Source organism: Hyla sarda, chromosome 7 (genome assembly GCF_029499605.1).
Source record: "Hyla sarda isolate aHylSar1 chromosome 7, aHylSar1.hap1, whole genome shotgun sequence".
Taxonomy (NCBI): domain Eukaryota; kingdom Metazoa; phylum Chordata; class Amphibia; order Anura; family Hylidae; genus Hyla; species Hyla sarda.
Window position 1 is genome coordinate 116,192,760 of NC_079195.1, and position 23,924 is coordinate 116,216,683.

General features: G+C 45.6%; 1 long non-coding RNA gene across 2 annotated transcripts in view; it reads right to left on the reverse strand.

Moving 5' to 3' along the window:
* Positions 1 to 1,219: 1,219 nt before the first annotated feature.
* The window catches only part of LOC130282353 (uncharacterized), a 72,926-nt gene continuing 50,221 nt past the window's right edge, over positions 1,220 to 23,924 (reverse strand). For both annotated transcript variants that reach the window (XR_008846355.1, XR_008846354.1), the window contains exon 3: positions 1,220 to 2,232. This is a non-coding gene — a long non-coding RNA (uncharacterized LOC130282353). The remainder of the gene's footprint in view (positions 2,233 to 23,924) is intronic.

The following is a 23,924-nucleotide window of genomic DNA, read 5'->3' on the forward strand; positions in this document are numbered from 1 at the left end:
AGTGCACTGGACTGAAATGACTGGCACTGTGCAGAGATATTATTAATAGGGCAGTAATATAGACAGAATGTGAGGATTTTAAGTAAGTTATTGATGTCTTGGGTTTGCAAGATGCTATATGAGCAAACAGGAAAGAAACAGCAGCAGCACAGCAAGGACAATGTGTAAAATGATTTTCAAACATGTTAAGAATCCCATAGCCTATGAAACAGAGGGAAGCTGTTTAAAACAACAGTGACCATGTTTACATATTTATATCACCAATAGAAAAGAAAAAATACGAAGCACTCACTTAGGTCTTGCTGCAGTGGACTTCTTTATTCGTTCATAAGAACAGATGCGGGAGACAAGGTGCGGGGAGGCAGGAGGTGGAGATGCGGGGATACAGAGCGACGGGCCGTTATCGTGCAGAGGCGCTTCGTCAGGAAGCCTGACGAAGCGCCTGGGTGCGATAACGGCCCGTCCCTCTGTACCCCCGCGTCTCCACCTCCTGCCTCCCCGCACCTTGTCTCCCGCATCTGTTCTTATGAAGGAATAAAGAAGTTCACTGCAGCAAGACCTGAGTGAGTGCTCCGTATTTTTTCTTTTCTATTAGTGATATATTATGCTACTAGCTTGCACGTAGCTAGCACCACATCCAGGTACTGCATTACTTCCAGGGAACCGTACTGGACATTCCATCTTATTGCGTGCAACCAGCTCAATGTCTAGGTAGTGCCCGGTACTCCTTACTACGATGTTTGCAAATTTGTTTTGCCATATGAGCCCATCTTCTCTATGTATAAACCCAAGTCCAATTTTTATCTTAGTGTCATATCATGTGCTATGCGATTTTATATTGTTGAAGGATATTGCACTCTGTTCTCACTAGGATTTTGCCATGCCAACTGTGCTAAAAACCATTTTCCAAAGGATACTGCAAATCCTGAAAGGTCCATCAGGTTTCCATTGGGATTCCAGTATTTTTCACATCAAGGTTTATATTGCAGAATACAATATTCTCACTACCAAAAATACTGGAAATCCAGACAGAAAGCAATGTAAAAGTCAGTTTATACATAATGTAATTCTTCTTTAGCAGAAAACAAATTGGACTTTGTTTTCTAACGCAGTAAATTTGGCTGACCATGAGAGCGGTAATGGATATCACGTATATTGTCATCAGTCATCCTGTTTTTACTAGCTGCTTGTAAAAGTCATTGGCAATGCACCAAGTTTTACAAAGAGAAAAGGACACACATCTGATTGTGGTGCAGAATATAATCTTAGAAGATTGTTAGCCTACTTTTTATGGGCCTATATGTAAGAGCTGGTCGAGGGTTCCACTTTATAGTCAGTCACAGACCTAGCTGGTAAAGTGAATGAACTTACTGTGAATTAAACAATTGTGAAGTAAGCTTGATGGTTGCAGTTTACATTTAGGGCTTAATAAGCTTGCTGGTTGCAATACACTGTAGATGGTACTGTAACTGAACATCCCAGTACACTTTATTGATCCTTTCACACACTTATCACAGTTAAAAACTCTAAATGTAATTTCACAGCAACTTGTATCCATTTAAAGAGAACGTATTACCTAGAATATTTTTTTCCAATTAGAGCCAGATACTTAAACATGATCTTTTTTCTAATCAGATCATATTTTCGGTCTGCACATTTTTTTTGTTTAAAGGGAAACTGACAGCAGGATCCCCCGCACTAACCTGAATGTACAGTACTTCTTACCAGCAAAAACGGTGCAACAATTTTGGAGATACCATCTTGTTGCTAAACTGATGACTTCCTAAGTGCAATGGAGGTGGGCTGCTGCTATATGTGCAATGCTTTCTCCTGCCTGTTTCAGGGATAATCACACCCTCTTCAGCTGATACTTGGGCCCCACTTTAAATACTTATCACCTCTTTTTCAGCATGTCCGGGAAGGGGGAAGAGTTATCAGCCAAAGGGACAGGATTTCTTCCGAAGTGGGGGGAAGCATTGCACATACAGCAGCAGCCCCCTCCAGTGCAGAAGTCATTACCACATTAGCAACAAGATGAATATCTCTGAAACAGCTGAACAGATTTTCATCAGTGTTCCTGTAATTTTTAGTACATTATCATTAAGGCATCTGTCTTACCAAAGCTGGAACAGACACTATTCACTTGGATGGGAGAGGTTTCTAGGTATGTTCTGTGACCTGTGCAGAGGTCATTCCATGGAGCAGAGAAAGGAGTTGAGCACTGACCATCACCTGTGAATGGTAGGAGATTATATGTTATCTATACACTGGTGACATATTTAACTGTAATCTTGTTTGTTAGATAAGGAGGACACTGCTAAAAAGTAATCATTACATAACAGGAAGTGCCAGTTTCAGTTTATCAAAAGGTTTAGTGGCCAGAATGAAAACTGCAAGATTTTGAGATTATATTATAATATATGGAAACTAAAAATAAATAAACACCCAAAATTCTTTAAAAAATACAACAAACTTGATTTGAACAACAGGTCATTTTTTGATGACACATTTGCTTTACATTACAAGTTGGGACTTCCATGATGAAGATTTTCCCAATACACTCCACAGGATTAAGATCTAGAACATTTTTGGATTTTTTCCAAGTCAATACCTTGAACTTTTTGTCATGTCCTTCAAACTATTCTTGAACAATCTTGGCAATCCGGGATTTTCTACTGGCCTTACGGAATACCATTAGAATGAAGCTGTGTACTTAGTCTATGGCAATGTTTAGTGAGGTAATAGATGTAACATCCACATGAATGGAATGAAAGTTTAGAGGCAGAACATTGCCTAGTACATCTCACTGCCTCTTCTGCATTGCCATTTTGAATGCCATTGAATCTGTCAGTTTGAATGCCAATTTGCTATTCACTTGTCTAATACATCCCATTCCTTAACATGTAATTGTCAGAAGATAATCATTGTCATTCATTTTTCCTTTCATTGTTTTCAATGTTATGATATAAGTATTCAGGGCCTTTCTATCAAACTTAAGATATAGCTCTGGGGACCTCCCATTTCTCTTCATTATTTTTTAGATGTTTCTACACCATCAATGGAGTCACCTGTGGTTAATTAAGTTCATTGGACATAACTTGGAAAGAAAGAGCCCTTTCTATATAGTGTCACATAGTTTACAATGCATATCAGAACAAAAACCAAGCCATGAGATGGAAAGAACTGCATGTACAGCTCAGAGACCGGATTGTGTGGAGCCAAGGATGTGGAGAAGGGTACAAAGATTTTTTTTTTGCTTCACTGAAAGTCCATAATTCATAAATTGAAGACGTTTTAACAACCAGGATTCTTCCTAGAGCTGGCTGCCCCACCAAACAAAGTAATTGGAGGAGAAAGGCTTTGATAACAGAGGTGACCAAGAAACCAAACCTGGGCTTTATGGGAGGGTGGCCAGAAAGATGTCTGTCACGATTCGGCTGGCAGGAGGTGGATCCTCTGTGCCAGAGAGGGATTGGCGTGGACCGTGCTAGTGGACCGGTTCTAAGTTACTACTGGTTTTCACCAGAGCCCGCCGCAAAGCGGGATGGTCTTGCAGCGGCGGTAGTAACCAGGTCGTATCCACTAGCAACGGCTCAACCTCTCTGACTGCTGAAGATAGGCGCGGTACAAGGGAGTAGACAAGAGCAAGGTCGGACGTAGCAGAAGGTCGGGGCAGGCAGCAAGGATCGTAGTCAGGGGCAACGGCAGGAGGTCTGGAACACAGGCTAGGAACACACAAGGGAACGCTTTCACTGGCACGATGGCAACAAGATCCGGCGAGGGAGTGCAGGGGAAGTGAGGTATACATAGGGAGTGCACAGGTGAACACACTAATTAGACCAACTGCGCCAATCAGCGGCGCAGTGGCCCTTTAAATCGCAGAGACCCGGCGCGCGCGCGCCCTAGGGAGCGGGGCCGCGCGCGCCGGGACAGGACCGACGGAGAGCGAGTCAGGTACGGGAGCCGGGGTGCGCATCGCGAGCGGGCGCCACCCGCATCGTGAATCGCATCCCGGCTGGAGGCGGTATCGCAGCGCACCCGGTCAGTGGATCTGACCGGGGCGCTGCAGTAGCGAGGATGTGGCGAGCGCTCCGGGAAGGAGCGGGGACCCGGAGCGCTCGGCGTAACAGTACCCCCCCCCCCCTTGGGTCTCCCCCTCTTCTTGGGGCCTGAGAACCTGAGGACCAGACTTTTGTCAAGGATGTTGTCCTCAGGTTCCCAGGATCTCTCTTCAGGACCACAGCCCTCCCAATGGACTAAAAAAAATTTTTTCCCTCTGACCGTCTTGGAGGCCAGTATCTCCTTAACTGAGAAGATGTCAGAAGAACCGGAAACAGGAGTGGGAGAAACAATTTTGGGAGAGAAACGGTTGATGATGAGTGGTTTAAGGAGAGAGACATGAAAGGCATTGGGAATACGAAGAGAAGGAGGAAGAAGAAGTTTGTAAGAGACAGGATTAATTTGGCACAAGACTTTGAAAGGACCAAGATAGCGTGGTCCCAGTTTGTAACTGGGGACACGAAAGCGGACATATTTAGCGGAGAGCCATACCTTGTCTCCGGGAGCAAAAATGGGGGGAGCTCTTCTTTTCTTATCGTCAAACTTTTTCATGCGAGATGAAGCCTGAAAAAGAGAATTTTGGGTCTCTTTCCATATGGTGGAAAGATCACGAGTCACTTCATCTACAGCGGGCAAACCAGAGGACAAGGGAATAGGGAGGGGGGGAAGAGGGTGACGGCCGTACACCACGAAAAATGGGGATTTAGCAGAAGATTCAGAGACTCTGAAGTTGTATGAAAATTCGGCCCAAGGTAGAAGATCTGCCCAGTCATCCTGGCGGGAGGAAACAAAATGCCGTAAATAGTCACCCAGGACCTGGTTAATTCTTTCTACTTGCCCATTGGATTGAGGATGATAAGCAGAAGAGAAGTTTAATTTAATCTTGAGTTGTTTACAGAGAGCCCTCCAGAATTTTGACACGAATTGGACACCTCTATCCGAGACAATCTGCGTGGGCAAACCGTGAAGACGAAAAATGTGTACAAAAAATTGTTTTGCCAACTGAGGCGCAGAAGGAAGACCAGGAAGAGGAATAAAATGTGCCATCTTGGAAAATCGATCAACGACCACCCAAACAACAGTGTTGCCACGGGATGGGGGTAGGTCTGTAATAAAGTCCATACCAATCAGAGACCAAGGCTGTTCGGGGACAGGCAGAGGGTGAAGGAGACCAGCAGGCTTCTGGCGAGGAGTCTTATCCCGGGCACAGACAGTACAGGCCCGCACAAAATCAACAACATCTGTTTCCAGAGTCGGCCACCAATAGAAACGAGAGATGGGTTGCAAGGACTTTTTGATCCCCGCATGGCCTGCGAGGTGGGAGGAGTGACCCCATTTGAGAATCCCGAGACGCTGGCGTGGAGAAACAAAGGTCTTCCCTGGAGGAGTTTGCCTGATGGAGGCTGGAGAAGAGGAGATCAGACAGTCAGGAGGAATGATGTGTTGCGGAGAGACCTCTACTTCCGAGGCATCCGAGGAACGAGAGAGAGCATCGGCCCTAATGTTCTTGTCGGCAGGGCGAAAATGAATTTCAAAGTTAAAACGGGCAAAGAACAACGACCACCTGGCCTGGCGAGGATTCAGCCGTTGGGCAGACTGGAGATAGGAGAGATTCTTGTGATCGGTGAAAATGATAACTGGAAATTTTGATCCCTCCAGCAGATGCCTCCATTCCTCAAGTGCCAATTTAATGGCCAGTAGTTCTCGATCCCCGATGGAGTAGTTCCTCTCCGCCGGAGAGAAGGTCCTAGAAAAAAAACCACAAGTAACAGCATGCCCGGAATAATTTTTTTGTAGAAGGACCGCTCCAGCTCCCACTGAGGAGGCATCAACCTCCAATAGGAAGGGTTTAGATGGGTCAGGTCTGGAGAGCACGGGGGCAGAAGAAAAGGCAGACTTGAGCCGTTTAAATGCGTCTTCCGCTTGAGGAGACCAGGACTTAGGATTGGCATTCTTCTTGGTTAAAGCCACGATAGGAGCCACAATAGTGGAAAAATGTGGAATAAATTGTCTGTAATAATTGGCGAACCCCAAAAAACGTTGGATAGCACGGAGTCCGGAGGGGCGTGGCCAATCTAAGACGGCAGAGAGTTTATCTGGGTCCATTTGTAGTCCCTGGCCAGAGACCAAGTATCCTAGGAAAGGAAGAGATTGACATTCAAACAGACATTTCTCCATTTTGGCATAAAGTTGATTGTCTCGAAGTCTCTGAAGAACCATGCGGACATGCTGGCGATGTTCTTCTAAGTTGGCAGAAAAAATCTGAATATCGTCCAGGTACACAACAACACAGGAATATAAGAGATCACGAAAAATTTCATTAACAAAGTCTTGGAAGACGGCAGGGGCGTTGCACAGGCCAAAGGGCATGACCAGATACTCAAAGTGTCCATCTCTGGAGTTAAATGCAGTTTTCCATTCGTCCCCCTCCCTGATGCGGATGAGATTATATGCACCTCTTAAGTCCAGTTTGGTAAAGATGTGGGCACCTTGAAGGCGATCAAAGAGTTCAGAGATAAGAGGTAGGGGGTAGCGGTTCTTTACCGTGATTTTATTAAGTCCGCGGTAATCAATGCAAGGACGTAGGGAGCCATCTTTTTTGGACACAAAGAAAAAACCAGCTCCAGCAGGAGAGGAGGATTTGCGGATAAATCCCTTTTTTAAATTTTCCTGGATGTATTCAGACATAGCAAGAGTCTCTGGGGCGGACAGAGGGTAAATTCTGCCCCGGGGTGGAGTAGTGCCCGGGAGGAGGTCAATAGGACAGTCAAAAGGCCTGTGAGGGGGTAAAGTCTCAGCTTGCTTTTTGCAAAATACGTCAGCATAGTCCATATAAGCCTTAGGGAGACCGGTTACAGGAGGAACCACAGGGTCACGGCAGGGAGCACTGGGAACCGGTTTAAGACAGTCCTTGAAACAAGAAGTACCCCAGCTCTTGATCTCTCCTGTGGACCAATCAAGGGTTGGGGAATGGCGTTGAAGCCACGGTAGTCCAAGGAGAATTTCGGAAGTGCAATTGGAGAGGACCAAAAACTCAATTTTTTCGTGATGAGGTCCGATGCACATTAGGAGGGGTTCCGTGCGGTAACGCACGGCACAGTCCAATCTTTCATTGTTAACACAATTGATGTAGAGGGGTCTGGCGATACTGGTCACAGGGATGTTGAACCTGTTGATGAGAGAGGCCAAAATAAAATTTCCTGCAGATCCGGAATCCAAGAAGGCCTTAGTAGAGAAGGAGAAGGTAGAGGCAGATATCCGCACAGGCACAGTAAGGCGTGGAGAAGCAGAGTTGACATCAAGAACTGTGTCACCTTTGTGCGGAGTCAGCGTATGTCTTTCCAGGCGGGGAGGACGGATAGGACAATCCTACAGGCAAAGATTCTCCATGCGGCGTCGTGTCCTCTCTTGAGGTGTCAAGCGAGACCGGTCAACTTGCATAGCCTCCACGGCACAGGAACGGATTGCAGAGGACCAGAGGAGAGAGGAGCCGGGGAGAAAAAACGCCTCGTGCGAACAAAGTCCATATCCTGGCGGAGCTCCTGACGCCTTTCGGAAAAACGCATGTCAATGCGAGTGGCAAGATGAATGAGTTCATGTAGGTTAGCAGGAATTTCTCGTGCGGCCAGAACATCTTTAATGTTGCTGGATAGGCCTTTTTTAAAGGTCGCGCAGAGGGCCTCATTATTCCAGGATAATTCGGAAGCAAGAGTACGGAATTGGATGGCGTACTCGCCAACGGAAGAATTACCCTGGACCAGGTTCAGCAGGGCAGTCTCAGCAGAAGAGGCTCGGGCAGGTTCCTCAAAGACACTTCGAATTTCCGAGAAGAAGGAGTGTACAGAGGCAGTGACGGGGTCATTGCGGTCCCAGAGCGGTGTGGCCCATGACAGAGCTTTCCCAGACAGAAGGCTGACTACGAAAGCCACCTTAGACCTTTCAGTAGGAAACTGGTCCGACATCATCTCCAAGTGCAGGGAACATTGTGAAAGAAAGCCACGGCAAAAGTTAGAGTCCCCATCAAATTTATCCAGCAAGGATAGTCGTAGGCCGGAAGCGGCCACTCGCTGCGGAGGAGGTGCAGGAGCTGGCGGAGGAGATGATTGCTGAAGCTGTGGTAGTAGCTGCTGTAGCATCACGGTCAGTTGAGACAGCTGGTGGCCTTGTTGCGCTATCTGTTGCGACTGCTGGGCGACCACCGTGGTGAGGTCGGCGACAACTGGCAGTGGAACTTCAGCGGGATCCATGGCCGGATCTACTGTCACGATTCGGCTGGCAGGAGGTGGATCCTCTGTGCCAGAGAGGGATTGGCATGGACCGTGCTAGTGGACCGGTTCTAAGTTACTACTGGTTTTCACCAGAGCCCGCCGCAAAGCGGGATGGTCTTGCAGCGGCGGTAGTAACCAGGTCGTATCCACTAGCAACGGCTCAACCTCTCTGACTGCTGAAGATAGGCGCGGTACAAGGGAGTAGACAAGAGCAAGGTCGGACGTAGCAGAAGGTCGGGGCAGGCAGCAAGGATCGTAGTCAGGGGCAACGGCAGGAGGTCTGGAACACAGGCTAGGAACACACAAGGGAACGCTTTCACTGGCACGATGGCAACAAGATCCGGCGAGGGAGTGCAGGGGAAGTGAGGTATACATAGGGAGTGCACAGGTGAACACACTAATTAGACCAACTGCGCCAATCAGCGGCGCAGTGGCCCTTTAAATCGCAGAGACCCGGCGCGTGCGCGCCCTAGGGAGCGGGGCCGCGCGCGCCGGGACAGGATCGACGGAGAGCGAGTCAGGTACGGGAGCCGGGGTGCGCATCGCGAGCGGGCGCCACCCGCATCGCGAATCGCATCCCGGCTGGAGGCGGTATCGCAGCGCACCCGGTCAGTGGATCTGACCGGGGCGCTGCAGTAGCGAGGATGTGGCGAGCGCTCCGGGGAGGAGCGGGGACCCGGAGCGCTCGGCGTAACAATGTCTCTCCTCATTCATAGACATACAAAAGCCTGCCTGGAGTTTGCAAAAAAAAAGCACCTAAAGGACAATCAGACTGTAAGAAACAATATTTTCTAGTCTCATGAAACCAAGATTAAACTTTTTGGCCTCAATTCTATGTTTCATATCTGGAGGAAACCAGGCACTGTTCATCACCTGCTCAATACCATCCCTACAGTGAAGCATACGGCGGAAAAATCATGCTGTGAGGTGTTTTTCAATAGCTGGGACAAGGAGACTGGTTAGGGTTAAAAGGGGTATTCTGGTGAAAAACTATTTTTTTTTTCACACCAACTGGCTCCAGAAAGTTAAACAGATTTGTAAATTACTTCTGTTAAAAAAATCTTAATCCTACCAGTACTTATCAGCTGCTGAAGTTGAGATGTTCTTTTCTGTCTGACAACAGTGCTCTCTGCTGACACCTCTATCTGTCTCAGGAACTGTCCAGAGTAGGAGCAAATCTCCATAGAAAACCTCTCCTGCTCTGGACAGTTCCTGAGACGGACAGAGGTGTCAGCAGAGAGCACTGTTGTCAGACTGAAAAGAACAACTCAACTTCAGCAGCTGATAAGTGGTAGAAATAATTTACAAATCTGTTTAACTTTCTGGAGCCAGTTGATATGAAAAAAAAGTTTTCCACCAGATTAACCAGTTAAGGGGAGGCTAAATTGAACTAAATATATATATATATATATATATATATATATATATATATCTCAATGGGGGACATGTATCATTATTTGTGTATGGTAGAAGCAGTTTACCCCTTTTCCCGAATTCTAAACTATGCGCAGAAGCACTAAATTTATCAATCAAGCGCAATGAGTTTCATAAATTGCGGGCAAATACAGTAATCTCCTCAATCCACTCTTTGAATAATAGAATCGATGATTTAGAGCATCTTGCTACGTTAAGTCCAAGATGGCTAATATTTGCGCAAAAAAAACAGCTCTTGCTGCTAAATTTTTGGTGTAAAGGAAAAGTACGCAGTTAATAAATCCATGCTTACTATATATGGCACTCCAAGGTGCCCCGATTCGGCCACATCTGGAGGACATGCTCTACCATAACGTGCACAAAAAAATGCACTAAAAAAGGGCTTGCGCAAAATTTGGCGCAAAAAAATACACACAAAACAGGGGTAAAATCTTTGATACATGTCCCCCAATGTGTGTATGTGTGTATGTATGTTCCAGCATCACGTCCAAATGGCTAAAGATACAAACATGAAACTTGGCACACATGTTACTTATATGTCAACAACAAACATAGGATAGGTGATTTAACCCTTACTCACCCCCATTTGCCAGGGGCGGGGTTTATGATTAAAGTCCCATACAAGTCAATGGGAAATATATGTTACTGCATAGCTTCCAAACGGCTGGAGATATTTTGATAATACTTGGTCACTTGTTACTTATATGTCCACTTAAAATATAGGATAGTTAATTTAACCCTTAACTACCCCCATTTGTGAGGGTCAGGGTTTTTGTTTAAATTCCCATGCAAATCAATGGGAAATGTATGTTCCCACATAACTGTGGGAGATATTTCAATACCTGGTACACATATTACGGTTCGGGATAGGAGGTCGGGATATGTGGACGGAATATGAGGACGGGATAGGAGGTCGGGATAGAAGGACAGGATAGGAGGTCGAGTTAGGAGGTCGAAATAGGAGGTCGGGATAGGAGGTCGGGATAGGAGGTCGAGATAGGAGGTCGAGATAGGAGGTCGGGATAGGAGTTCTGGATAGGAGGTCGGGATAGGAGGTCGGGATAGGAGGTCGGGATAGGAGGTCGAGATAGGAGGTCAAGATAGGAGGTCGGCATAGAACGGCATAGGAGGTTGGTATAGGAGGTCGAGATAGGAGGACGGGATAGGAGTACGAGAAAGGAGGTCGGGATAGGAGGTCGGGATAGGAGGTCAGGATAGGAGGTTGAGATAGGAGGTCGAGATAGGAGGACGGGAATAGGAGGTCGGATAGGAGCTTGGGATATGAGGTCAAGATAGGAGGTCGAGATAGGAGGATGGGATATGAGGAAGGGATAGGAGGAAGGGATAGGAGGACGGGATAGGAGGACGGGATAGGAGGTAGGCATAGGACGGGATAGGAGGTCGGCATAGGAGGTCGGTATAGGAGGTCGAGATAGGAGGACAGGATAGGAGGACGGGATAGGAGGTCGAGATAGGAGGTCGGCATAGGACGGGATAGGAGGTAGGGATAGGAGTACGGGATAGCAGTATGGGATAGGAGGTCAAGATAGGCGGTCGGGATAGGAGGACGGGATAGGAGGTCTGGATAGGAGGTCGAGATAGGAGGTCGAGATAGGAGGACGGATAGGAGGTCGGGATATGAGGTCGGGATAGGAGGTCAGGATAGGAGGTCGGGATAGGAGGTCGAGATAGGAGGTCGAGATAGGAGGTCGAGATAGGAGGTCGGGATAGGAGGTCGAGATAGGAGGTCGGGATAGGATATCGAGATAGGAGGTCGGGATAGGAGGACGGGATAGGAGTACGAGATAGGAGGTTGGGATAGCAGGTCAGGATAGGAGGTCGAGATAGGAGGTCGAGATAGGAGGACGGGAAAGAAGGACGGGAATAGGAGGTCGGATAGGAGGTTGGGATAGGAGGTCGGGATAGGACGTCGAGATAGGAGGTCGAGATAGGAGGACGGGATATGAGGAAGAGATAGGAGGACGGGATAGGAGGTCGAGATGGGAGGTTGGGATAGGAGGTCGAGATAGGAGGCAGGCATAGGACGGGATAGGAGGTCGGCATAGGAGGTCGGTATAGGAGGTCGAGATAGGAGGTCGAGATAGGAGGTCGAGATAGGAGGTCGAGATAGGAGGTCGGCATAGGACAGGATAGGAGGTCGGGATAGGAGTACGGGATAGGAGGTCAAGATAGGAGGTCGGGATAGGACGTCAAGATAGGAGGTCGGGATAGGAGGTCTGGATAGGAGGACTGGATAGGAGGTCGAGATAGGAGGACGGGAAAGGAGGACAGGATATGAGGAAGGGATAGGAAGTCAGGATAGGAGTTCGGGATAGAAGGTCGAGGTAGGAGGTCGAGATGGGAGGTCGAAATAGGAGGACAGGATATGAGTGAGGACGGGATATGAGTACGGTATAGGAGGACGGGATAGGAGGTCGGATAGGAGGACGGGATAGGAGAACGGGATAGGAGGTCAGGATATGAGGACGGGATATGGGGTTGGGATATGACAATAATATATGAGGACAGGATACAAAGCTTCCTCCTTTGTTTATTTTCCTCCCCAACAAGGATTAGGAAGGAAAAACCGGGCAACGCTGGGTACTCAGCTAGTTCAAAATAAAAATATGATCTCATGGGAGTTCTAGACCTCAGACTGGGCCGAAGGGTCCCCTTCCAATAAGACGAAGACCTCAGCACACAGCCAAGACAACACAGGAGTGGCTTAGGGGCAACTCTGTGAACGACCTTCAGTGGCCCAGCCAGAGCCCTGACCTGACCCCAATCAAACAACCTGGTCCACGGGGACGGATTATCGTGATGTCACAACCCCGCCCCTGTGTGACGTCACACCCGCCCCCTCAATGCAAGTCTATGGGAGGGGGCATTGAGGGGGCAGGGCATGACGTCACACAGGGGCGGAGTCGTGACGTCACGATAATCCATCCCCGTGGTCGGGAGGCAAAAGACTGACAACCTCCAGTGCTTCCGGCAGTACTATAGGGGATAAGATGTCTTGGGGCCGGAGTACCCCTTTAACAGGATTTGCAGAGAAGAATGGCAGAAAATCTCCAAATCCAGGTGTACAAACCTTGTGGCATCATACCCAAGAAGACTGGAGGCTGCAATTGTGATTCAAGTAAGTGCTGAATAAAGGATATATCTTTTTACATTTAACATATTAGTTTTTCCTTTTCAATAAATTAGCAAAGATTTCTAACATTCTCTTTTTACTTTGTCATTATGGGGTATTGAGAAAATAATCAATTTTATTTTTTTTTTAAGAAAAGGTTTAAAGACTTTCCAAATGTATATTTTTTTTCAATTTCTATTACCATCCCCTGCGTAGTTTTTTAACCCCTTCAGGCAGAATGCCTCTATATATACGGCAGGTGATGTGATACCTTCGCGCATACCGCCATATTAATACGGCATTCAGTAGATAAGTGTTCCTGCGGCGCTGTGCGGGCTATTAGCTGAAGTCCCGGAGTGTCCGGCAGGAGACCACTTCCGCCTGACACCCCAGGACCACATCTGATTAATCACGGTCAGTGATCGGGTGTGCAGGTCCGGCAGGTGAGCGGAGGTCGGGCGGCAGCAAAACTACAACTCCCAGCATGCCCAGACAGTTTGGGCATGCTGGGAGTTATAGTTTTGCTACATCTTGAGGACCACAGTTTGGAGACCACTGTGTAGTGGTCTCTAAACTGTGGCCTTCCATATGTTGGAAAACTACAACTTCCAACATGCCCAGACAGCTAACGGCTGTCCGTGTATGCTGGGAGTTGACAGTCTGGGCATGCTGGGAGTTGTAGTTTTGCTACATCTTGTGGACCACAGTTTGGAGACCACTGTGTAGTGGTCTCTAAACTGTGGCCTTCCATATGTTGGAAAACTACAATTTCCAACATGCCCAGACAGCTAACGGCTGTCCGTGTATGCTGGGAGTTGTAGTTTTGCAACATTTGGAGGGCCACACTTTGGCGACCACTGGTCTGCTGCCTGCCCCTAGCTTTTCATGGGGTGCATTTTTTTTATTTTTATTTTTTACAGTTTATTTTTTTGATTTATTATTGATCAACACTTTTTTTAGGGTACAGGCTTTTTTTTTTTTGCTCTTTTTTTGGAGGGGGGAGTTAGCGGTCCGGCCTCACAGCGCGGAACAGTCGCTAGTGGCACAGACCACAAATGCCCACAAATAAACGCTAAAAAAAAGCCTGCACCCAAAAAAAGTGCTGATCAGCAATCAGCACAAGTCTGCACATGGGGCACGGTATGGCCACACAGCTCATAACAGTTGCTGGTGGCACAAACCGCAAACGCTCCCCAAAAAGTGCAACAAAAAAAACCTGTACTACAAATTGAAATAAAGTGAAAACACTACACATTAACACACTTACACCCCCCCCCCCCCCCGCCCCTATAAAATATAAATACCCCAAAAGCTTTGCGGTGGAGGAGGCATACACCATGCGCTTGCCTCCAACACCTAGACCGCCAATGAGGGAGAGGAGAAAGACCCCACATTTCTTCCTCCTCCCCTCGTCATTATCCAGTGATGATGGGACCCCCAGAAGGCAGCGCCGCAGGGCAATGCTAGTAGAGGTCCCCATACTAGTGACCCTGTCCCCTATACAATTCTCCCATCTCCCCATATAGGTGACCCCGCCTGGACCCCTGTCCAGACAGTTATGAGCCACTGATTCCTGTGTCCACTGAAATGGACTTTCAGCGAGGACTTTGTCAATGTAATGGCGGCTGAAACAAACTTTTGCACTCCGATGCTTTCTTGTGCATGCGGCGGATGTTTTCCCTTCTCCGGAGTCCGCAGAAAGAATAGACATGTCTATTCTTTCTGCGGAGTCCACACAGAAATGCATTGCGGTCTATGAGACGTGTATATGTCGTCTATGTGCACTTCCGAGCAGACCAGAGCAGAAGATGACCGATAGCACTGAACAGCATTAGCAATCGAATGATTACTATAAATAGTCCCCTATGGGGACTATTAAAGTGTAAGAATAAAAGTAAAAAAAAGTTACAACATTTAGTTAAAAAAATATGTGAAAAAAAACCCTCCCCCAATAAAAACGTGTTTTGTCCCATTTTCCCTATTTCACCACCAAAAAGTGTTAAAAAAATATTTTATATACATATTTGGTATCGCAGCGTGCGTAAATATCTGAACTATTAAAATAAAATGTTAATGATACCGTACAGTGAAAGGCGTGAACGTAAAAAAAAAATCCAAAATAGCTGCTTTTTTATAACATTTTATTCAAAAAAATGTATAAAAATGGATTAAAAGTTTTATATAAGCAAATATTATGGTATCAATAAAAAGTACAGATCACAGTGCAAAAAATGAGCCCTCATACCGCCGTTTATACAGCAAAATGAAAAAGTTATAGGTCTTCAAAATAGGGTATTTTAAACGTACTAATTTGGTTAAAAAGTTTGCGATTTTTTTTAAGCGCAAGAGTAATAGAAAAGTATATTATCATGGGTATAATTTTAATCGTATTGACCCAAAGAATAAAGAACACATGTCATTTTTACCGTAAATTGTACAGCGTGAAAATAAATTTCCCCACACAAATAGTATTTTTTTGGTTGTGTCATATATTTTATGGTAAAGTGAGTGATGGCATTACAACGGACAACTGGTCGCGCAAAAAACAAGCCCTCAAACTAGTCTGTGGATGAAAATATAAAAGAGTTATGATTTTCTGAAGGCGAAGAGGAAAAAACGAAAACGTAAAAATAAAATAGTCCTTAAGGTCCAAATGAGTCCCTAATTCCCTATCTGGGAATCAAATAAATAAGTAAAGGCATCTCAGAGTTATTAATACATATTAATTAGTGTCCTTAAAGCGTACCTGTCAGATCCAACCAAAAAATTTTTTTTTTTAATATATCACTCAGTACCTAATCCTGACCATGTACATCTAATTTTTATGTGTCTAGCACCTTTATATATATTTTTTTATTACACTTTTAATTTAGCTCACTAGTCTGAATTCCTCTCAAAGGGAGGGGGTGTGGCCTCACTGTGCAGGTTTCCGCCCCCTCCCTCAGTATGCTGTCTGCTCACATCTCCCCTAGCATTAGCAAAACTACAACTCCCAGCTTGTCCTCACTGACAGTAGAGGGACACAAGATGACAGTGGGAGGATTTTTCCTCCAGCTGTGAACCCTGCACTCACAGCTGTCAATCAAGGAAGTGTGTCCATGACATAGGTGATGATGCATGGATTACAACATATCAAAAGTTTTGTATCTGACAGTGCCCATTTAAGGAGAAAATGGTCTTCGTACTTAAAGGGGTTATCAAGCATAAGGTAATTTTAGTACGTACCTGGCAGACAGTAATGGAAATGCTTAGGAAGCATCTGCGCTTGTCTTGGGGCTAAATGGCTATGTAGTGAGATTACCATATCACTGTGGCTAGCGTTTTGTGAACTGGTATTTCCTGTTTGACTTTTCTTTTTTTGACTACAAATCTCACAATTCCATTTTCCTCCCTCCCACACATCAGCCACCCCACCCATTTAAAAATAAATGAGCTGCATCCATTCAAAATACCTGTGGTTTTCAATCAGGGTGCCTCCAGCTGCTGCATCAGTTGCAGATTGATCTCTCTCCCACCAAGCGATCCCTCCACCCATTGAAGCAGACAGGCTCCCTGTCATCAGCTGACTAGTGAGTCAGGTCTCGGCCGCACTGCAACCTGGGAAAAATCTGAGACAACAGTCATTTTGTATGCTGTTAAAAATAAATATTGGGGCGAAAATCACAGAAGAATTGTGAGAAAACCATCACACACAGGTACAGACACTATATTATGAACTACACTAACTTTACAGCCCCTGTAGCAAAGCCAAATAAAAAAAAAATCCTGAAATACCCCTTTAAGTGGTTAATTAACCCAGAAAACCCTTTTAAAGGGGTTGCCCTATAACAGTGTTTCCCAACCAGGGTGCTTCCTGTTGTTGCAAAGCTACAACTCCCGGAATGCCTGTACAGCCAAAGGCTGTCCAGGCATTCTGGGAGTTGTAGTTTTGCAACATCTGAAGGCACCTTGGTTGGGAAACACCGCCCTATAAGGACAAATGAATGTCATAAGAAGGGGCCTGGCTGGCTTCCAAATAGAAAGAATTGTTATCGTGAGGCATCTCTGTAAGGGACATTCTGTGGGCCGCACACACGGGCAAAACAAGCTGGCACTATGAACGTTCTAGGAACGCTTGGAAATGCGCCATCTCCATAGACAGCAATGCCTTTTCAAGTAGATTCTGCTGAAAAAAATCTATGTTTCTGTGGAGTCCGGAATTTAAATTTCCACAGCAGGCATTTCCGCTGCAGATATTCTGCCATGTACACGGTGGAGCCAAATTCTATTGCAAACAATGGGAGGCTGCTGGCATGGAATTTCAAAGCAGAATTACCCCGCCGTATTTCGCTCGGAAATTCCGCTGAGTGAATGGGGCCTTAAAGGGATTTCTTGATTTATAAGATATGATGGAAAATTGTAAACAGCAGGAGATCATCAGCAGGGACACTATGTTCTCTAGCTACTCATTCCTCTACTGATTCCAAGAACAAGGAATCTTGGGTCCCTTATTTTTCCAGCATTCCCAATGGTTTGACCTTTACATTCTTATATATAGCGTTCATAAGTGGTAAACCTCTTTAACAGTAACTGTAACTCTACATCTGACCTCTGGTAACACAAGTTTCTTAATATCTGTCAGGGAAGTTGAAACCACTGTGATCATCTGATCATTATAATGACTTTATTCTGCCCTCTGTAATACTTAACAGTAGTTATCAATTTTACATCTGCACTTTACAATGGTTATAGAAGCAGCTTCCTCTAAATCAGCCATATTGGTTACATCACTGTTTTTCAAAGATATACAAAGGCTATTCTACCCACAGAGACAACAAAGTCCATTTACAAATGTTATGGCGAGCTGAGGTTACTGCAGGGTGCAATGTGACATCACTCAAAAGGTTACTCAAAGTTGCATTCTGTAGCTGGCAGCCAACCATCAGTACAAAGTCTGTCATTAAGAGAGGACGTGGAGAGCACATCACTCACAGATTTCAACACCATATCATATCATGGAGGGGGTGGATAGGCCATTTTCCCCAATGCAAAATAATGGGGGAAAGCCCACTGACTACTCAAATAGATGTAAACTCCGTAGGGACAAAAGTTGAACATGGGAAAGATTGGGTGTTAATATTCTTAAACATATCTTTCTTAAAGGGGTACTCCGGCGATTAGACATCTTATCCCCTATCCAAAGGATAGAGAATGAGATGCCTGATCTCGGGGGTCCCGCCGATCTTGCACGCCGCACCCCGTTACAATCAGTCTCCAGAGCGTGTTCGCTCCAGGTCTGATTACTGTCGATCACGCGGCCGGAGTGTTGTGACGTCACGGCTCCGCCCCGTAATGCAAGCCTATGGGAGGGGGCGTGACGGCAGTCTCCTCCCATAGACTTGCATTGAGGGGCGGGGCGTGACGTCACACGGGGCGGAGTCGTGACGTCACGCTCTTTCGCTCACGTAGTCGGGATCCAAAGCCTCCAACGTTGCCGGAAGCCGTTGAGGTGGGTGCTGCAGCCAAGATCCCAGGGGTACCCAGCAGCGGGACCCCCGCGATCTGACATCTTATCCCGTATCCTTTGGATAGGAGATAAGATGTCTAACGGTGGAGTACCCCTTTAAGTTTTTCAACCTTTTACACAAAGTGAAAAGTCCCACACCCATCAAGTACAAACATATTTAGTGTCTCAGAGGAATGTAAAATCTTAACTCTTTCGGGGTAATGTATTAAGGCCAAAATTGGTCAATATTTCCGCCTCATGTGATGCACACTGTGGCCGGCATTTATCATTGTAGGTGTAAGTGAAGCATTTCTCTACACCTTTTTTTGTGTGCTGGTGATGTGTAGGAGCACCACATTTATTAAATGGTCACAGAGCATTTGTGCAGGTCACATTTTATGAAATTTCTCTCTTCACATACACCAAAAGCTAAGCTAAGTCTGGGCTGGTGTAGTTTTAGAGACTTTTCAGTGGCTTTGCGCCTTTTTTGCACCTTTTCACAAAAAGGTGCAGTTCATAAAACCCTTCCATATCATGTGTATTGCCAAAATCAAAGGCTAAGTTTCCACTTGTTTTTTTTCTGGCAGTTTTTGGAATGCTGCCACTGCAGTTTTTGAGCCAAAGCCAGAAATGTATTCACAAGGAATAGGACATATAAAGGAAGGACTTATACTTCTCCTCCCTTATGGATCCACTTCTGACTTTGGCTCAAAAACTGCAGTGGCAGATTTCCAAAAAATGCCAGAAAAAAAACCAAGTGGAAACTTAGCCAAAATCTGCAGAAATGTGTAAACCAAAAGGCACAAAAAAGGCACAAATAAACCCTGCTTGCACCTTTTGTGCGACTTTTCTAGACACAAAAAACTGTGTGTATTAACCTAACATTCAGAAGGGTGGGTATTTGGTAGGAGTTTTCATCCTGGTGTATTATCTACACTAGGGTGTATTATGTGTGACTTTGGAAAAATGCTTCAAAGGTAACACATAAAACTGCACAGCCCATGCCAGCCAGGACCTGGTCAACAAGCCAGCATTCTTCTGGCACAGGCTGTGTGCGGCGCATGAGATGATACATTTCGTGGTTGGCCTGTACAGCACCAGAGTAGGACTCCTGTTACTAATAATGGGAGTCCCACTCTGGTGGGGGCCCTAGAATAGTATACAGCAGTGGGTACAGCTCAGCTGAGCTGTAGGTATACATAGTCTATACATTGCTGGATAATGTACCCTGCCGCTGGTCTTAGCGCTCTGTGCTGATGAAAGGAGCTGTACACTAACTCATTTGTGTTTCTGTACAGCATCTTCTTTCTTCTGTAGCCCTGCCCTGTCACGTGTAAACAGCTGAGATTCTCCGTGTTGAGGGGTGGGAGGGACTCTATTGTTCATTGTCGGGGATGACCAGCCGTCAAACACCTTATACCTTTTTTCTGCCACTATGATTTTGTGCTGCTTATCATTGTGTTGTTAATGTCTAATGCATCACTTGTACCAATTGTTACTTTGTTTAAGGCCTAACTGGGCCATTGGTTCCTTTTCATTATTTCCATGCTTTTCCTTACATGTTATCTGTGAGCCTGTCAATAAAGCATCTTTGTTTGACTCTTAAACAGCCGAGATAACTTTGTGGAGAGCGCCCAAAATGTAATAACCATTTTTTGTGTTTTTTTCCTTCTCATTTCAGACACGTATACAATTAAAATAAAATTGCAAATGAGGGATGCATGCAGAGTCATTTTTTCTAAATATATATGAGTTTTCTTATTCTAAACTTTACTGACTGGAAAGAGCTGGGTGGGAGGGTCTAAAATGGTGCTCCTGGGCGGTAACAGGCTAATATTACTTGGAAGCCCTGCTGTGAAATTCTGTGCATAGCGGGACTTTCAAAAGTCGGGCATAGGTATATGCTGGAATTTATCAAGAGGTGCAACCTCTTGATAAATGCCGACCATGCACTACTGCCCTATATCAGGTGCGCAGCAGGAGCACAACTTTTAAGTACATGAACCCCTTTTTTTCCCCTTAATACTAACTCTGGAGCCATGTTCCAATAGCTTAAAATACAGCATGAAATAAGAGGTAGATATCTTAGGCATATCCTTGGATTTCTGCCATGTATTTTGTTGCAGTTTTGGACTAATTTGTGACTTTTCTTCCCATCATGTTTTCCACAATAACAGTGTACAAATAAATGGCATGCCGCTTATCACCACCAAAGAACAATGTGAACTACAGCACATATTTCAACTAGAAACAATTGGACACACGTTGCAACTAATGGAACACAGACTTTCTGTAAAGATGGAAGTCATACAAAAAAAGAAAATAAGAGACTTCAACGGCCGTTCTCGACGGGGAGCAACGGCAGTGTGAAAGGGGCCTAAAATGCATAAAGACTAAAATGCATCAAAATATTGCTGACTGCTAACCGTATGTGGTGTAATAAACATTTAGTATGGTGATAAGGAATTATATGCATGTAGAATTAACATTTAGGAATAATGCATGTAATGTGTGCATCTGGGTTACAGGGACCTAGAATAATGGATCAGGTTTGTAATATATCTGGATATAATCCACAACATACATTTTTAAGCAACAGTAATAATCCAAAGCTGGAGCAGAAGCAGTAGAGAAATCCAATATCCTGCAGCTTAGGTGGGGGAGGCCCATAAGGAAATCATCTTATACTTTGCTTTACTTCAAATATGATTCCTTTTTTCTGGTTATAGTGACCCTCCTGTTCTACCTAAAATTTCCCTATAAAATGCTAATTTAGTAATGTGATCCCGATTCTTTTTTCAAATTGTGGCGCATGTTTTGTGGCGCAGATTTTCAACCGAAAAATCCAAAAAAACACAACTCTCCATTTTACTCAGAAATCAAGCAAGGGCTTGGCCAATGCAAAAGGGGGCATGTCTCAGAATAAGGGACGTGCCCCAAAAGTTTTGAAAAAATAACAACAAATTTACTAATGTTTCAATACACAATTGACCTCTGAAAAACCTGATGGCTCAAAGCAGTTATAAAAAAACATCAAATTTGATCTTGGAAAAACCCCCCACAAAGAAAACAACACTCAACTCTCAGTAAGTCCCCCCCTGAATGTGTAACTTTTTCTTCTTTCTGCCAAACTTTCATGTCCCCTCTTTATATATGTAAATATCTCCCCAATTAGTAGCTGCCCTAAGCACAATGGGGGAGATTTATCAAAATCTGTGCAGAGGAAAAGTTGCTGAGTTGCCTATGGCAACCAATCAGATCGCTTCTTTCATTTTTTGAAAAGGCCTCTGAAAAATGAAAGATGCAATCTGATTGGTTGCTATGGGCAACTCAGCAACTTTTTCTCTTGACAGGTTTTGATAAATCTCCCACCATTGTGTTTGGTAAGAGGGGACATGAAATTCCAGGAACTGCAGCAGAAATAGGCTCTTCTAAGGCCCCTCCTACTAATAGGGTTAAAATTACCACAACACTTCTACATGTACAGATACTTAGTTAAACAAACTATCACACCTAAGAAATATACTGCCTACATAGTATAGTTCATTATATACTGTATATCAGAGTCCTAGACATCCTAAAGTGCCTAGGTGATACACTGATGTAATAATGGGCATGAGATAGAACAGGTAGAACAATGGTGGAGTCTGAAGGAGTGCAGGGATTCCTGGATTCAGTCCACTTAAATGGATGTGACAAACACTATATGGATAAATGTATTGGTCAACAAAACTGGAGTCAGTTGGATCGAGTCACTCAATATTTTGTTCTAGTAGTAAAATATACTTAAAGGGGTACCCTGCCCCTAGACATATAATCTCCTATCCAAAGGGGGATAAGATGTCTGATTGCGGAAGTCCCGCCGCTGGGGACCTCTGCGATCTCCCTACTGCACCCGGCGATGCGGGGTGGAGGCTCGTGACGTCACAGCCACGGCCCCTCGCCGTCAAGCCTCCTTTCATAGACTTGCATTAAGGCGGCGTGCCCGTGACACCACGAGGGGCCATGACTGTGATTTCACAAGCCTAAACCCTGCATCACCAGTCATCCCGCACGGAGCGAAGTTCGCTTCGTGCACTGTATGTCTGGGGTGCCGCAGCCAAGATGGCGGGGGTCCCCAGCGGCAGCACCCCCGGGATAAGATGTCAAGGGGCGGAGTACCCCTTTAAGGTTGACAGGTTTGCCAGCCTTAGTATAGAGAATATGTGTATGCAACCATACTCTGTGTATATTTTAGGGTTTTACACTGTTGAATGTATCCATCTATACTATTGTACTATTGTATTTGCATTCCCCTCTGTGCCAATATGTCAAGTACAGAGAATGCGGAATCTCTGAGAAACCTTCCTGGTCTTTTTACCCAACTACAGAGAATGCATATTTCTATACTAAATTAGGATGAAATTGTAATTGTTACACATAACCTTTACTCTTCTCAGGTGATATGAGAAGTTTCCTCCTAAACATCACCAGTTAGCTCTGAACTTTGTGTCTGGTGATAGGCATGGACATAATTCTACCTGGCACTAAGTGATGAAAAAGGACTATCATGTGCTGCAATAGTAATCTTGGCAACTAGACAAGTAATTGCAATGAGCATAGCAAAGTAATGATTTGGGATAACAATACTCTGCCAATGGATTTTATGAAAGATATTTCATAATGTACCATGAGACATAATGGAGAGCTGAGACAAAAAATATTCTCCCTTGCTCTAGAAAGTCCTGTCAAATCCATGTGCCTTTTCTATTTTGGGAGATGGTAACTAGAGACAGGGCCGGCCTTTGGGGTGTGTGAGCTGTGCGGCCGCACAGGGCGCCATACTAACAGGGGCGCCGGGCGGCCGACACAGCTCGCAGTCAGGGGCGGACTGACCGACCGCTCCATTCGGCCGAGGTCTGAAGGGGGGAAAGGGCCTGCTGTCCACCGCCTGTCGTATAAAATAAAAATGTAAAAAAATGTATTTATTCTTTTTAAATAGTCGGTCCAGCTCCGACCTAGCGGCCGCGGCAGTCCCTTTGCCAGTGCCGGGCCCGGAGCTGTAACAGTTATTCCACTCCCAGAAAGCCACTGTAGCGGCGGCCCTTTAAGAGAACCACAGTGGCTGCTTGGGAGCGGCGCTTAGGTCACGTGAACTTCCGTCTAAGTGCGGCAGTGCAGGAGTTCACTGCTGCCGCAGAAGACCAGTGCGCCTGGCCTGCTTGTCCTCAGTGTAAAGAGCCCCGCTTGTCTTCAGTGTACGGGACTCCTGCTTTTCCTCAGTCTAAGGAGCCCTGCTTGTCTTCAGTGTACGGGAGTCCTGCTTGTCCTCAGTGTAAGGAGTCCCGCTAGTCCTCAATGTAATGAACCCTGCTTGTTGTCAGTGTACGGAGCCCTGCTTGTCCTCAGTGTACAGAGCTCTGCTTGTCCTCAGTGCACAGAGCCCTGCTTGTCCTCAGTGTACAGAGCCCTGCTTGTCCTCAATGTAAAGAGCCCTGCTTGTCCTCAGTGTACAGAGCCCTGCTTGTCCTCAGTGTACAGAGCCTGTACAGAGCCTTGCTTGTCC